This window comes from Theobroma cacao, chromosome 9 (assembly GCF_053813885.1).
Source record: "Theobroma cacao isolate CCN51 chromosome 9, ASM5381388v1, whole genome shotgun sequence".
NCBI lineage: Eukaryota > Viridiplantae > Streptophyta > Magnoliopsida > Malvales > Malvaceae > Theobroma > Theobroma cacao.
This window is the reverse complement of record NC_142647.1, coordinates 42,883,827-42,901,873: the sequence shown is the minus strand read 5'-3', so window position 1 is coordinate 42,901,873 and position 18,047 is coordinate 42,883,827. Positions and strand designations below refer to the sequence as shown.

The 18,047-nt window shown below is 29.4% G+C and overlaps 1 long non-coding RNA gene across 1 annotated transcript; it reads right to left on the bottom strand.

The window, feature by feature from the left end:
- Positions 1-10,560: 10,560 nt before the first annotated feature.
- Positions 10,561-12,394, bottom strand: LOC148760993 (uncharacterized). Its single transcript, XR_016028261.1, has 3 exons — positions 12,281-12,394; positions 11,542-11,627; positions 10,561-10,699 (listed from the first exon to the last, which is right to left on the bottom strand). It is a non-coding gene; the product is annotated as an uncharacterized LOC148760993 (long non-coding RNA).
- Between the last annotated feature and the right edge of the window lie 5,653 nt (positions 12,395-18,047).

The following is an 18,047-nucleotide window of genomic DNA, read 5'->3' as shown; positions in this document are numbered from 1 at the left end:
CCTTTTGCATTGAGTTTCATACTCCAAAGGGGTGAAAATTATCCTTAAAGACAGTGAAATCACGCCTTAGACTTCTTTTTATTTTCACTTGCGTTATTATTTTTTTCATTCGTTTATCAAATTTCATAAAATTCGTAAGGATAATGGATTTCCACATCGATAATGTTGCCACCACTGTTCCTACTGCTGCATTTGTCCCTATTGCCACCACTACCGTCAATGGTTCCACCATGACTCCCACTCTTTTGACTGTTCCTCTTATGCCTTCGGTCTCATATGCCAAACCATTTTCAAATATTTCCAAAATTGAGGTTTTTTGATGGCAGAAACTTCAAAAAATGGCAATAAAGGATTTTTTCAATCTTTGATATTCATGGGGTGGCTTTTGCATTAATTGATTTCAAGCCAGACAATGTCAAAATGTTGAAACCATGGACGGACACAAATAAGGTGTGCAGGCATACGATCATTAGCACACTTTCTAATGAGATGCTTGGTGTATACAGTCGTTACAAAGAAGCAAAGCAAATATAAGAGTCAATAATTGCTAAATATATTGCTGAAGATGTTGGGAAACAGAAGTTTGTGATTGGCAACTTCTATAATTAGAAAATGATAGATGACAGGGACATCAAGAGTCATACCAATGAATATCATAAGTTGGTGAATGATTTGAATGTTGAAAAAATCAACTTGCAAGAAAAGTTTGTTACTAGGTTGCTAATTGAGAAGCTACCAGAATCTTGGAATGCCTAAAGCAATAATTGAAGCACAAGGAAAACAATTGTTACTTGTAGACTTAATTATGCACATCATCATTAAAAACACAACCTGGAGGGAGATTAAGGCCTCTAAAGCTAAGGAAGTTGCAACTAGAGCCAATATGGTATAAGGTAGAACCCAACATCGTCAACAGAGGTACACTCATAAACCCGATTATAAACCTAAAACTCGTCATCCCACCTTTAAAAAGAAAAGTAGTTGTTTTGTTTATGAAAAGCCAGCATAATGTAGGAAAAGAGCAAAGAGAAATGACAAATCTGCTAATCCAAAAGTCAACTTGGTCAAAGTAGATGAATTTGATGATATAATTGTTGCAATCATTTCACAAGCCAATATGGTGGCTTGTGTGATAGAATGGGTGGTAGACTAAGGTGCTACCAAACATATTTGTGCAAACAAAAATGCTTTTACCTTCTATACCCTAGTAAGAGAAGGAGAAGAGATAATATATCTTGGTGACTCTCGAATTGCTCAAGTTCTTGGCAAAGGGAAAGTCATTCTCAAGCTCACATTTAGCAAGACCTTAGCTTTCAATGATGTTTTACATATTCCCAATATAATGGTAAATCTAGTTTCTGTGGCCTTATTGGGCAAGGTTGGGGTGAAAATGTCATTTGAATATAAAAGATCATAATGATAAAAAATAATGTGTTTGTGGGTAAGGGATATCGTAATTAGGGACTTTTTATACTTAACATTGCAAATTTTATGAATGAAATTGCTAGTTCTTCTACTTACATGATTGACTCAATTGATTTATGGCATGGTAAATTAGGACATGTTAGTATTCTCTATGTTAAGAAAATGCAATCACTAAGTTTAATTTCCAGTATTAAAAATGAATGCTTTAATAAATGTGAAATATGTGTTGAAACAAAATCAACTAAGAAAACTTGTATTTAGTAAATAGAGAATCTGAATGGTTAAGTTTAAATTATACTAATTTAGGAGATTTGAAACAAACTATGACTAGAGGTAGTAAGCAATATTATGTTACATTTATTGATAACTACTCTAGATTTACTAAAGTTTATTTGCTTAGGCGTAAAGATGAAGCTTTTGACATGTTTCTTAAGTATAAAGTTGAGGTAGAAAATCAACTTGATAACTCTATGATATAAAGTTATTTGGACTTTATTATGATAATCATTTAACTTAGTTCTTGTAGTAATGCATAGAAATAAATAGGTTTTATTTAATTATTTTAGGTTAGTTAATTTAGGTGAGTCAATATAATCTTAGTTGATTTTATGCTTAATTTGGTGTTAATGTAATTAAGATAGATTGTTATTGATTTATTTTTGCTTTTGTAGGTTTAATGAAGGAAGCATTTTAATGAAAGAATAAGAGCAATTTCAAGGTGTAGACTTTTACTACATATGTTTTGGTATTTTGACCATAACTCTCTTTACATAACTCCAAATGAGATGATTTTTTGACCATTGGAAAGATAAGAGAAAAAGCTACAACTTTCATGTTTACCACTTCACCAATTTTGGCATGGAAGGTAGTTAAAAATCTTGTCAAAGTGGGAGTTTTGTAGCAATCCTAGAACAATAACGATTTCTGCTATTTAAATGGTCAGGCTACGGCTTTGGAGGAGGTAGGCCATGACTCACGTAGTTTGATGAGGAAATCCTAATTTGAATTGGTTTCTTTCTTCACCCAACTTAACCCAACTTCAAAGCACTATAAAAACAACTTTTTAGATGACTTTTAGAGGGAGAATGAAACACCAGATTGAAAACTGAAAATCAAGCCACAAAAGAAAGTCTCATTGGAGCTAAAGAAGAAATTGAAGAATTCAAGAAGATTTGGACATCAATATTTCAACTCTTAGGTTCTTTTTATCTTTTTGTTATTATTTTATTTTCTTGGTTTTGGTTTTGATGATTAACTTTAATTTGATGATGATATGTGACATGATGGGGAATTAAATTGTTTATCTAAGATTATAATGGAACTTAACACATAGTCTGATTCATTTATCTCTCTTTTGCTTATGTTTGACGGATTTTAGTTGTTTATTCTATTTTGTTCTTAATGCTTTTAGTTGATTGGCTACCTATTAGATTGAATTGAAAACCTAGATTAAACCTTGATGAAGGAGATTTAGGTAAATTTTAAATAGAATAGCGTATGATTGAATGTACTTAGTTGATTAGGTGATTTGATTTACATATAGGGTACACATACACTTATAAGCAATACGTAGCCAAAATTAGAGCACGGATTTAATGAATCTGTTTTTAATTTAATTTGCATAGACATATAGTAAATTAATTGGGAGAGATATTTTTATGAGAAACTTGACAGAGAATTGCAAATAATTTAGGACTGTAGGTTAGCAACTTAATCCATTAAACTAAGTTAAGAGAGAGAGAGAGATAATAATTAAATGAAATATTGAGGGATATCATAATCTTAGGTTTAAAAGTCAATCAAGTTTAGAAAAATAATTTTCCTGAGTAAATTTAGAGTAGTTTTAGTTTTTTAAGTTTTGCTTTTTAATTCAAAATTTAAAGTTTGAATAAAATTAGGGTGTGCAATTTTAGTAATTAATAATAAGAATTGATTCAATTTTCGTATGGGAACGACACTCTACTTATTATTATATTATCTTTGTGATATGTATACTTGCATGGGTAGTAAATTTAACAAGAAGTTTTTGACATCGTTTTCGGGGATCTAACCCGAGTCGCCTGAGTAATAGGCAGGAATACTCACACTATACTACAACGATATATTAAAAACTTATTAAATTTACTACCTATGCAAGTATACGTATCACAAAAATAATATAATGATAAGTAGAGCGTCGATCTTGCAGGGAATTGAATTAATTCTTACTATTAATTACTAAAATTATGCACCCTAATTTTATCCAAAAATTAAAATTTTAATTAAAAAGCAAAACTTAAAAAACTAAAACAACTTTAAATTTACTTAGCAAAATTACTTTTCTAAACTTAATTGACTTTTAGACTTAAGATTATGATATCCCTAAATACTTCATCTGATTATTGTGTCTCTATCTTAATTTAGTTTAGTGGATTAAGTTGCTAACGTAGAGTTCTAAATTATTTGTAAGTCTTTGTCGAGTTTCTCATAAAAATATCTCTATCAATTAATTAACTATATGTCTATACAAATTAAATTAAAGACAGATTCATTAAGTCTCTAATTTTGACTACGTATGGTTTATAGGTATATGCCTACCCTATATGCAAATCAAATTACCTAATCAACTAAGTGCATTCGATCATACGCTATTCTATTCAAGGTTTACCTAAATATTTTTCGTCAAGTTTTAACCTAGGTTTCTAATTCAATCTAATTGGTGGTCAATCAACTACAAGCATTAAGAACAAAATATAATAAACAATTAAAATCTATCAAACATAAGCAAAAGGGAGATAAATGAATCAAATTACTTATTAAGTTCAATCATAATCTTAGATAAATAATTTAGTTCCCATCAAGTCACATATCATCATCAAATTAAAGTTAATCATCAAAACCAAAACTAAGAAAATAAAATAATAACAAAAAGATAAAAGGAACCCAAGAGTTGAAATCTTGATCTCCAAATCTTCTTGAATTCTTCAATTTCTTCTTTAGCTTCAATGAGACTTTCTTTTGTGGCTTGATTTTCAACTCTTAATCTAGTGTTTCGTTCTCTTCCTAAAAGTCCTTCGAAATGTTATTTTTATAATGCTTTGAAGTTGGGCCAAGTTGGGTGAAGAAAGAAGTCAATTCAAATTAGGATTTCTTTATCAGACTACATAACCCATGGCTTACCTCCTCCAAAGACGTAGCCTTGACCATTTAAATAGCAGAAATCGTAATTGCTTTAAGACTACTATAGTACTTCAATTTTGACAAGGTTTTTGACCACCTTCTTAGTTGAACTGAGTGAAATAGTAAACATGAAAATTATAGCTTTTTATCTTATCTTTCCAATGGTCCAAAAATCATCTCATTTGGATTTTTGTAGAGAGAGTTATGGTGAAAATACCAAAACATATGCAGTGAAAGTCTGCACCTCAAAATTGCTCTCCTTTTTTCATTAAAATTCTTCCTTCATTAAACCTATAAAAGCATAAATAAATCAATAACAACCTATATTAATTACATTAATACTAAATTAAGTATAAAATTAATTATGATTAGATTGACTCACCTAAATTAGCTAACCTAAAATAATTAAATAAAACCTACTTATTTCTATACATTACTACAAGAACTAAGTTAAATTATTATCAAAATAAAATCCAAATAACTCTATGTCATAGAGTTATCAAAACTGAATAAAAAAAAAAATAAAGTTAGATTAGATAGATGGGGTGAATATATACTAATTAATGATATTTGTAAAAAAGAATGAATAATTCATGAAATTTCTCATTCATATTCCCTTGAATCAAATGGTGTAACTGAAAGGAAAATGGAATATTAAGGAATGATGAACTATATACTTGTTAGTTTTAATGCACATGAAAATTTGTGGGGTGAAGTTTTATTATCTGCATGTCATATTCAAAATAAAATTCCTTATAAGAAAACTGGTAGAACACCTTATGAATTATGAAAAGGTTATTCTTCTAACTTAAAATATTTAAAAGTGTTAGAGTGCCTTGCTAAGGTAATGCTTCCTGATTTTAAGAAAAGAAAAATTAACTTTAAGGTGTGTGATTGCGTGTTTATTGGTTATGTTGAACAAAGTGTTACATATAGATTTCTTGTATTAAAAAATGATATTTTTTTATAATAATACAATTGTTGAAACAAAAATACTGAATTTTTTGAGCATATTTTTCCATTGAGAACTGATACAATTTGTCTTACACCTTTTAGTAAAAATGATTTTGAGATACAAAATGATTATTTGAGAAAGAGTAAAAAACCAAGGAAAGAAATTTCTTTTGGTAATGATTTTTATACTTATCTTGTAAATAATGATCCTTTAACTTATTTTGATGCAATTTCTTCTAAAGTAAATCCATTTTATAAAAAAATTATACAAAATGAGATTGATTCGATTTTACGAAATCAAACTTGAGAATTAGTTGATTTACCATTTAGAGCCAAAGTAATTGGTTACAAATGAATTTTTAAAAGAAAATTTGATCTTTATAGTTCTATTGATAAATACAAAGCTAGATTAGTTGCAAAGGGTTTTACTTAAAAATAAAATATTGATTATTTTGATACTTTTGCTCTAATAACAAGAATTTCATCTATTGGTGTTTTATTTACCTTAGCTTTGATTTACAAATTTGTTGTTCATCAAATGGATGCTAAAATCGTTTTTCTGAATGGTGATTTAGAAGAAGAAATTTTATAGTATAACTCGAAGGATGTGTTCTTCCTGGTTAATAAAACAAAATTATTAAATTGACTAAATCTTTATGTGGTTTGAAACAAACACCAAACAAATGCATGAGAAATTTTATCAAGTTCTTATTAGTAATGGATTTTCTACTTATGGGGTTTATAAATGTGTGTATATAAAAATCGTTGATAGTGAATGTGTGATTATTAGTTTATATGTTGATGATATGCTTATTTTTGGTACATGCATTTATGTGGTCAATAAAACAAACTATTCTTTGGCTTCTAAATTTGATATAAAAGATTTGGGAAAAGCTAATGTTATTTTGTGTATTAAAATTATAAGATGTTATAGTAGCTTAATACTAACACAAAAGCATTATGTTGAGAGGTTACTTAAAAAGTTTGGATATTTTGATGTCATATTTGTGAGTACTCTTATGATAGTAATATCCAATTAAAAGAAAATAAAGATGATAGTGTGGTACGGTTTGAGTATGCTTAGATTATTGAGAGTCTGATGCAGTTGATGAACTATACTTGACCTAATATAACTTATACTGTGTGTATACTGAGCAGATATGCACAAATTCCCAATCAAGATCATTGGATTGCTTTGAGCAAAGTAATGAAATACTTGAGAGGTACCATAAACTATGGTATTTGGTATAATGGATTTCTAGCTGTATTAAAAGGGTATAGTGATGCTAATTGGATCTCAAATTCAAATGAAACAAAATCCATAAGTGATTATATATTCACCTTTGGTGGGGGTGCTATAACTTGGAAATTAGATAAACAAATAATAATTGCTAAATCCACAATGAAGTTAAATTTGTAGCTTTAGAGTTGGTTGGCAATGAGGCGAAGTGGTTAAGAAACCTCTTAACTGATATTCCATTGAGGATGAAACTAACACCTTCTGTGTCTATGCCTTGTGATTGCTAAGCGACAATAGCCATTGCAAAAAATAAAACTTTCAATGGTAAGAATGAACACATTCGTTTGAGACATGATGTAGTAAAATAGCTACTTAGAGATGAAATTATGTCCATTAATTATGTGATATCAGAGCTGAATTTGGCTGATTATCTAACTAAACCCTTGGAAAAAAATTTGCTTAATGATACATCGAAGGGAATGGAACTTAAGCCAATTGAGGAAATCAACAAATAATGGTAACCTAACCTATGTGATTGAAGATTTCAAGTATTAGGTTTATGTGGATAATAACAAGTTATTTGTTGATAAATTGATGCACTATTAAAATTATTGTCTTTCTTATAGTGTGTGAATAGTGCAAAACTACAATGCAAGAGAGGTTGTTTCCATATCCTTTATTGGAGTGTTTTAAACTGTAGTATACACTTGACAGAATCACTTATATAAGTGTGGAGTGGGATTGCTCATATGAGAATTGTGGTAAATACTTTAGAGCATTTATGAATAACCAGGCATGCACATGGCCTATTTGCGCAAAACAGTTTTGAACAGTAGAAATTGTAGGGGTGTAATGTGATTGATGAAAATCATATTTCATATAAAAATTTTTTGATTTATATAAGTTATAAATTTAACCAAAATTCTATGATTTATGTTTCATTCTCTCTAGGGTTAATTCATAGCTTAAAAAGCATCGTTTACGATGTATTACACTCAAATGAAATTTGACCTAGCAAAAGTTCTATGAAATCTTATGAAATATGTGGGGGATTGTTGGAAACATAGAGTATTTCATAAAGTTTCAACAACCAACATTGCTAAGGTACAAAATAGGTGAGTGCTTTAAATAAGCAAATCCGATATGGGCTTGTAGTAAGGAAGGAAAAAGGAATGGGCTCACGGACACACAAGACTAGGCCAGGCCTTGAGAAAATTCAAATTTTTCCTCTATGCGTGAGTAGACATGTGGGCTAGGCCTAAGTGAACTTTTTGTAACTTGGTTTTATTTTTTCTCATCTTTCTCAGCCTTTGATTTATTATAGTTGAATCAATCTCAACCTTTACCTACATGCTGACTGAATATTTTTAACTTCCCTGATTTGGTGCAATGTTCACTTTATTCTTAACCTATAAATACAGTTTTTCTACCTCAGTCACAACACACACCAATAGTTATCTCATCTCCTCTAAAGCTTCATTACGTATTTTCTCTATTTTTCTTACTTTCCCACTGGGTTCTTTTTTTCCCTCAGAAAAATCTTTTTACTGTTCTTACTATCCTTTACTAGTTTGTGCAAACTAATAAGGAAAGATCTGTTGAATCTTGAAGGATAATCGCTATAGTCCTTTTGTACCGAGTTTCGTACTCCGAAAGGGTAAAAATTATCCTTAAGGATAATGAAATCATGCCTCATACTTCTTTCTATTTTCACTTGCTTTATTATTTTTTCATTTGTTTATTAGATTTTACAAAACCTATAGCTATGCTATGGAAAAGATCACGGGAAATATAAATTATGTTATAGTGGACTTCAATTTGGTACATTTAAAAGAGTTTGTAGGAAAGTTATATTGTATTACTCAACTGTATGAATGTATGGTTTTTGTTGGTAGAGAAAAAGATAAACTGGTATTAATTGAAGATAATTATTTGCTTTGGTTTCAATCATTGGAAAACTACTCCTAAATATATGATTTAAAACAGTACTTATCCAAAGAAGATAGTAATCTTGTTAAACATCCAATAATTTTTTTTATTAAAAATATATTGTTCAAACAAAATGAATAGCATTTGTGATTTATAGGTTTCCATTTTTTGTTAGATGATGTATATTAACTTTGTAGATGTAGGACTTGTACTCAACTAAATATTAAGGGAATATAAACTATTACACAATTATCAAATATGTCTAACTATGGTAACAATTTACTTTTCCTTTTGCCATATACATTTGTTCCCATTTCTTTGGTTTTTATTGTTGTGCTATATTGTGTTAGTCAATTGCATGAATCTATTCTTGCTGGTAGAGGAAAAGATAAACTAATATTAATTGAAGATAGTTATTTACTCTGATTTCAATTATCGGAAACCTGCACTTACATATATGGTTATAAAATAGTATTTATTCAAAGTAGACAATAATCCTATTGAACATCCAGTAATTTCTTTTTCCATTAAAAATATATTGTTCAAACAAAATGATCAATTTTTGTCATTTACAGCTTTTCATTATTTGTATGTTGTTTGTAAAATATGCTTTGACTCACAAATTTCAAGTAAAACCATATTTCTTGCTTATTCTTAGATGAGGAAAAAAACAACCATATTTATGTCAGTAGTATATAAAAACAACAGTTCCTTAAGTAAAAGAGATAATAAAAGAATCAAAAGGGAATCCCATAAGCAAATCAAATGGTTAAGAAAGATGCTCTTATTTTGGTAAAACAAAATGATCAAACTGTTACATGACTGTCATATATGTCTAATTATGGTGATACTTTCCTCTTTCTTTTGCCATGCACATTTCTTCCTATTTCTTTGGTTTTTATTTTGTGCTTTTTCCATTGAATTCATTGTACACATAAGAAGATAAAATTTGTTTAGTGCTTAATTTTTTTAGCCTTTTAAGTTGAATTAATAAAAGATTTGTAAAGTAATCTAATTAACATACATGATTTTGATTTTTTTGCCGGTAACTCTTTTAAGATTAATTCCTTTATGATTTGTGAATCTATTAGTGATGGAGACACTTCGATTTTAGACTTTTCATTTGTGAGTTGTGGGTTTTCAATTGCTAAGGCAGGAATAGTATTTTTGGTTGTTCCTTTTTCAGCTTCCCAGTGATCAGGCAAGGTTTGTTTAACAGTGTTGCAGTCAAAAATCTTGAATTTCAACAATCCCTGATCAATAGCTTTTGCTGTCAGTTCTACTTTGAATGTTCTTTCTGTGTTTATCAAGGCTTTAATAGGTGCTGGAAGAATCATTTTACCAATTTTCTTGATGACAGCAAGCTTTGCTGTCACGACCCGAAACCTCCCTCAGGCCCATGACAATCCCCGCAACGTCTCGATTGACACTCATTATCCGGAATGCCAACCGGAACCCCGCAAGGCTTACATATCAGTTTCTTTCCTTTCCTGTGAGCAATCATTGTTAAATATCGAGTTTTTAGAGAATATATACTATTTTAGATCAAAAACAATCAAAATAAAATTTTCGCCACACAAGGGTATTTTGGTCTTTTTTTCTTAAAAATTTTGAAACTGGCTAAAACGTAATATACAAGTACAAAACACATAATTCATATTCAAAATGAGTTTAAAAGTCTAAAATCTTCATTTAAAACGAAATTACGGTTATTTGAATATAATAAGAAAATAAAAGAAATATTAAGAAAAATATTCTATTTTCTTATAAAACAATATTTATATAGTTATACGTGAATAATTTTTATAACGTAAAAGCTAAATAAATTTATACATACTGAAATACAGTAAGCCAAAATATTTAATTTAATTTACAATAACAAGAGGGCCCCCGAATAAACAAAAGTAAAGAGGACCGTGAACCTACGATTTGAAAAATGCAGATCCAATGGTAGTCCTCGATGAGATCAGCTATCTACAGTCTATACTGAACCTGAAATGGGTGGAAAGGAGTTGGGTGAGATTTTTCAACCCCAATGAGTAAACAGACATTATCATAAATATCTAAAGGCGAGTAAAATGGAGGCAAGTTTAAACAATAAATTTCAACCCATTTCATAATGTTTTCAATTTATTTCTTAAACCATAAAATATTTGTAATTTACCAAAACAATTGTTAAGGCTTATGTCTTTTATTAAAATAAGGCTCAAGCCAAAACTAATCCTCGGGGATTCCTTGGCCGAGGCATCTAACCGAGTCCGCCAAGGGTGTTAAAATATTTACACGTGAAACACATTTTTATTTTTAAAAACCAGCCGTTCCTTGGCGTTGGCCGAGTTACACATTCACGTGGGGGTTCGACGTGAAGTGAGCTCTAATACTACCCCAGGAGTTACCCTCCTAGCCTCTACAACTGGAGTAACTATATAACTGGATTTACCGTGCCCCTCTAATAGGCAGTCCACGGAAACCCGTCACTGCAGTGACTAACCCACCAATTTTAATAAAATTTCGACAGTATAACGTGGCTTTTATTTATTTATTTATCCAGCCTGCATAGTAAAACAACTTACATAAATTTCCCAATGCATTCACAAAATATAGCCACATATACTCACTTCTCATAAGCCATTCCTAGGAAAATATATATTTTTCAAGTCAATTTGTAGCCTCCAATTACTCAATTTCATAATCAATACAATATATTTTTATTTGTCACATTTATTCCTAAAACATCAAAAATCCCGTTTTAATCTCGTTCTCATTTCATAAAATACATAAAGGCCATTTAAAATAAACTCTAGATAATTTACAATAATAATAAGTTTACTCACCATTTGTACAAACTAAAAGCTTTCTAAGCGCCCCGATCACTACTCGTCGGGTACGACTTCTTTACCTTTTCCGGAAGGCTCTCCTCCTAGACACATTACAAAAATTTACACAATTCATCACATTGATGCTAAATCACTATATAATTAACTTAAATCCTATACTAATGCATGGTATGAAATGCAATAGCCTAAAACGACTTAAACGCGGTATTAACCTATTTTTGGCACTTTGCTCGATAAATTGCTAACGCGCTCCATTTTAGCTCTAAATCATCCCATTCTCTCTCCAACATTTCTAACCATTAAATATCAGCTAATAACCTTCTAAAAACAACAAAATCAGCTCACTCCCTTCCTTGAAAAATTCGGTCAAAAATGGGACATTAACTCGGTTAATTTTCTACTTTGTTTTTCTATTACGTTTAATCGTTTTTCATCATTTTCTCTTCATTTCCCTTAGAATAAAATCAATTCATCATCATTGTACAGCATTGAGCATCCAGCCAAGAGTGGGTATTGTGAAAATTTAATGATTTCTTGCCCAATTTAATTTCTAAACACATTTAACTAACTAAAACTATCACTTTAACTAAAAATCAAAACCTAAAAATTTCAATTTTTCTTCCCTAGAATTTCGTCCAGACCTTGATATCACTTTTTGATCTCTCTCCTCAAGCATGCTAAATGGAAATAAAGGCATAGGAAAGGTAGAAATCAAGCTAAAATCGAAAAATCTTACCGTTAGACGCGTAAACGGGCGAAAACCGTGAATTTCCCTTTGAATTTTCTTGTTTCTCTTTGGTTTGTCTTTTTTTCTTCCTTTCCTCTCTATTTCCTCTCTTGTTCTTACTTATGGCCGGCCAGCACTTAAAATTTGGGTTTAAATGGGCTGACTTTTCATTAAAATAATATTATATCATTAAAAAATGCCACATGTCACTTTCCCATTGGCCCATTTTTAAAATTTCATCCATTTGTTTCCAAATTTTCACCATACACTTGTCTCATATATTCATAGCTTAGATAAAATTCTCAGACTCATCCAAAGTCTCGGTGGAGTAATTTTTGAAATTTACACTTTTACCCCTGTAAAAGTCAAAAATTACATTTTTGCCCCAAAAATTGAAAAATTGCCCATAGACATATTTTTCATCCCTTATACTCATACCATTCTCCAATTTGTCAAATTTGATCTAAATTCTCTCAAAATCTCAAATTTTGTCCATGGGTGGCAAAATTACGATTTTGCCCCTACACTCCAAAAATCACCAGAATTAAACTTTTTCACTTCCTATCATTAAATTATACTCCAAATAGTTAATCTTGGTCAAATATTTCACTCCATGATCAAATTATTATCTTAGGTGGCAAAATGACGATTTTGCCCTTGAATATCAAATTTTTTAATTTTACCCCAAATGAACCCTCGAACTCCGAACAATTATTTTTAGTCATTCCTGGACTATAAAATATTAAATTTCATCCTACAATTCTTATTTAAACTAGTTCGAGGTTAAATCAATTTAAGTGTACTGTTAGGTACAATATCAGGTTTCGTTTATTCTTAGGTGCTTTTCTAGTATAATAACATGCTACTCAATGCATGTATGTCATGACATGTATTTATAGGGTCGGGTTTTACATTTGCTATGGTTGCTCCAATCAACTTTTTTGCTTGCTGACCAAAGACCAGTAGTTGCATTTCATCAATTGTATTTTGTATTGTTAGCTCCAAAATCATCCTGTTAAAAATAAACAACAATATCATTATTGTTATGTTGTAGAATAATCTTTTGTTTGTAAATTTGATGACGAAATTTTAGTTTTTTACATCAATACTAGTATTTTTTTCATCATGGGTTCGACACAAAAATCCGTCAAATAAATATTTCAATCCTTTTGCACATTCAATTTATCCATTGTAATACCATCCATTTGGTGCTTCTATGTTGACTATCGTTGCTGTGACCTCAAACTTTTTATTTTGTAGTAGGATGTAAATGTTATTGTTAATTTTGATAGTATGACAAATTCATTTAATTTGATGTTATAGTTAGGAATTCTTGTTTTTGTAGTTAAGAGTTGTACTTTTTTTTATAAATGCTTATAAGTAAAGTAATTTTTGTTGCTACAAATATAGTAGTATAGGTAGTTAGATTTTTATCATTGTTATCCCTGGTTCTATTGCCAACTGGTCTCCAACTGTCACTTTTTAAATTGGAGTTCGTTGAATAATTTGTAGGAGATTTTCGTCTTTCATTTTTTGCAATTAAACTTCAATTGGTTCATGTTGGTGCCTATAATTTTTTTTTTTGTTAATGATAAGTAGGACATTTTCAAGGTTATTTTAAATTAGATAATGTAATTGTTCAGTTTGTACCACATTACTTGACCTTTAGTTCTTCTACTTGAGGAATTATAGGATCAATATAAACTCTGGTTGTAGAACAGAAAAATGCATATAATGATCCTACAAAATGTAATCATTTAAATAACCATGGTTTTTTTATGGTAAATAGTTATTATTGCAATGATCAATATAGGTCTTGTTCATCAATCCATCAATAACAAGAACAGTATTTGTCCTATTTCGAAGTATTTCGTTATCATTTACTTCCAATGCCAACTCTCTATATAATACAACTTTGATTGTATTGTTACTGGGAAAAGTTTTTAACAAAGGAAATATGGTATGTTATCTAGTGTGTTTTTATTAAAATGTCTATCTTTACAAGTAGAAGTATTGATGTAAAAATGAACTATATATTCATCATAGTAATTATCTGGGATTTTGTAGATACATGTCTTTTTTAAGAACATGAATGCTTATGTGATTCAACTAGACTTTGTTTATAGAAGTTATTGTTGTCAACACTCCAATGACATCTACAATTTTGATATTGAAACTACATAGTATAAAAGTTAGAAGTTAAATGATTGAATGCAGTTTAATTATGTAGGGTATTTTCTTTGAATACCTGTTAAGATGTTTTTCTGGTGTATCCTGTCATGAAGTATGGTGTACTCTACAAAGTTAAAATAATGCATAGGATATGCAATTCCATCTTCATGAACTTGCTTCACTGTTGTTGCTTTTGAAAATACGATCATTAAATTGCCAGGGAAAGCATTGTAATTGTTTCTGCTTTTCATAACCTGAAATTTGTCAATCAAGTACACAAAGCCTTTTTTTAGTATAGATTTGAATTGTTGTGCATCTGAACTTCTAATCATTACTTACATTACATTTTTCTATAAGAGATAAATACAATAAAGTTATATTTCAGTATATTTATAAAAAGTATATAGTAAGAAACATTTAATTAAAGGTTTTGATTTTTAATAAGTTACCTTGATATCAACAACTATGAAATCAAAGTTAAGAAGTGTTTATGGATTATCTGGTGTTATTGGTTGCCAAATTCGTATGACCTTCACTTTCATTGGTTTTGGTGGTTTGTACAATTCCAAGTCACTTAAATATTGTTGATCCATTTCAACCTGTTGTTGTCAACTTTAATAAGATTAATCCACCAGTGCATAATGTAAACACAATAATAACAAATAATGTAATGTAAAGAAGTTAAATTTTGAAACCATAAAGCAAGTCATTTTTACAATAAGATGATTATACAAAGATTGTTAGATGTTTAATAAAACATTAAGAAATGAGAGAGTATATAACTTATGTTGTTGGCAAATTAAGATAAATAGTTATAGAATGTAGGGCAACAGTATAATGTAAATATCCTATCAATATAAAATAATTACTAATTTTAGTAGTATTTGTCTTTTATATATAAAATGAATGGCTAAAGGTTGTCAAATTCAGTTGATTTGTTTATTAACTGATAACTGTGTGCTATGTATATTGAGAAATGAGTGGACCTTATTGACTTTTTTATTTTGTTCAATGAATTGGATGGATATTTATTGAAATTTAAACATTCATGTAAAAAAGAGATGTTTAAATATTATGGATTCAAGTTCATGTAGAATAAGAGGATATAGATAGAAAATAATATTAAATTGTAATTAATAAATATTAAATGAATCTATCCTTTAGGTATTAAAAGTTAAAAATTATTATTTTCAAGTATTTTTTATTGAAATAAATAAAAGTAAACCAAAGAATTCTGAAAAATTTAATGATGATAGTTAGTAAATGTTGTTTCTTAAGTATACAAATCAGCTATCAATCCTGTTGTTTTTTTTTTATACTTGAATATGTATATAAATGAAACTGACCTTCTAGAAATGTCTGAAGCTGTTGAACATTGTTAGTTTGTACCTTTTTCGTGAATTGTATTAACTTTTTAATTCTGCACACTATTTGTAATAAATGTTAGGGTAATGAACAGTAAAAAAAAGTTTCATCTTACATTGTGATCTACCTTAGGATGACATATTTTATGGAGAATCCATTTGTTGAGTTAAGTAAAAAACTGCTTGTTACTTGATTTCTCATGTTTGTTATCACCATATTCTAGGGGCAATACTAACTCCACAAATGAGTATAGGAGTTCCATATTTGGTGGTTCAATAACATTCGAATCTATGAAGCATTTCACAATATTTGGAAGAAGTCAACTTATTTGTTAAAGAGATTACAAATTATTAATATTTGATATCAGAGTGAAAATGATGGTATAGCCAAAAAAATGCAGAAAATATAACTTTTTTTATCTTTTACATTCAATGCAACAATGTTTAAATGTTTTTACGAAAATGGAATACTTGAGATGTAATACCTAACTCCAAACCGGAAACTATAAGTAAGAAGAACAACAAAAGAGCTATCACATATTGCCAAGCTGTAGTTGGCTCGGGTTCAAAAACCTCTTTCCTTAGTTAACCAAAGCTAACATGTGGCCCACTGCGTGAGTTTGGATCCTATAGTCATGTTTATATATTAATGAAATTCCTGCAAGTTGCTGTTGTAGAATATATTCGCAAATATTGGACATCATTTACATCACACAATTTTAGTTCTGTTCAAATAAAAGATAGGGAAAAAGCAGTGCTACTACCTTGAAAGTTTTCCTTTTTGAATTGGTTCCAATCTGCTTAACAATAGTGTTTGCATCAGTTTTCTAGAGGGTAACAGGATAATCATCGAATATTCTTTGCATTGTAATCCAAAGAAATATAAATTATTCTAAAAATCAAATAGGAGTGAAATAATTTACCTTCGACAAATATAGTTCTTGCTTGGAAGATACCATCAAGCTTAACCTGAAGCATATGAGAACCCTTTTACAACATATAGAAAAAGCTTTACACTATTATGGAAAAGCAAGTGTAGGTAGAAAACAAATGAAATGATTAATTACATGGATAATCAGTAACTGGCTGAATAATATTGAGAGTATATTTCACATTGTAGAAGCTTCTCTTTAGTGTCTGAACACTGTAGCATGAAATGTCAACGGTAGGACAACGTTTTCAATTTTTGAAGGTTCATTGACTTATAAATTTGATGCAAGTATATTTCTTTGTTTTCAATATTCATTTTAATTTAATCAATTTATTCAGACCAATTAAATTACAGATGTTAATAACAAATATTATAATATACCTTCAGAACATGAAGGTTCTAAAGGACAATCTATTGAACTTTGATTTCAGATTGTAAGAATGACGTAAAGATAAGATTAAGAGGCAAGAGTAGAGGGATGATGTGGTATATACCTCATTAAATTATCTAGATTAATGTAGTAACTTCAAGATTGATATTTGTTTGAAGCCATTTCCTTAACTCAAAATGTATCTACTACGTAGACAAAAAATTTATAAGTTAACCTTCACTAAGGAAAACTATAAGCAAGAGAGAAAAGGATTTGTAAGGAAATAGATACTAATTGAGAATGTACAATTTTATTAGGTAAGAGAAAAAAAAGTTTAACCTTAATGTAAATTTTGGAAGATTTCTTTGTACACTACATTTTTAGTTTTATTCGATTGTTGTTTGTCTTCATTCAAAATTAGGACATTCAATCCTTGTCATGATATAACTCTAGAAATAGTTACATATAATTGACCATGTGTGAAGATAGTTTTTGATAAATACAAACCAATAATATCAAGAGTTTGTTTTTAACTTTTATTGATTATCATATTATAAGATAATCTAACTGGAAATTGTTTTCTTTGGAAAACAAATGGCCATTTTTGTTGTTTGACTATCAAAATTATTCTTGGAATATAAAATGCAGTAATGACAAATGATTCGAAAATTATATTTCCCTTGACAACATTAGGAGTTAGTTGTATAACCAAAATTCTAGTCTCATTGCATAGTCCAGAGCTTTAGTTTATGTTTCCTAATAACATAATGACTATAGTTACCTTTAGTTTCAATTTGTGATTAAGAATACCAGAAAAATTAAGTGAATTCAAGAATTTTACCGGATATAACAGTTCATGTTCTGAAGAATAATATGACGTTTTTGATATTTGATCAATGCTATAGTATGTCTTTAATGTACTTGTAACCAAATGAACAG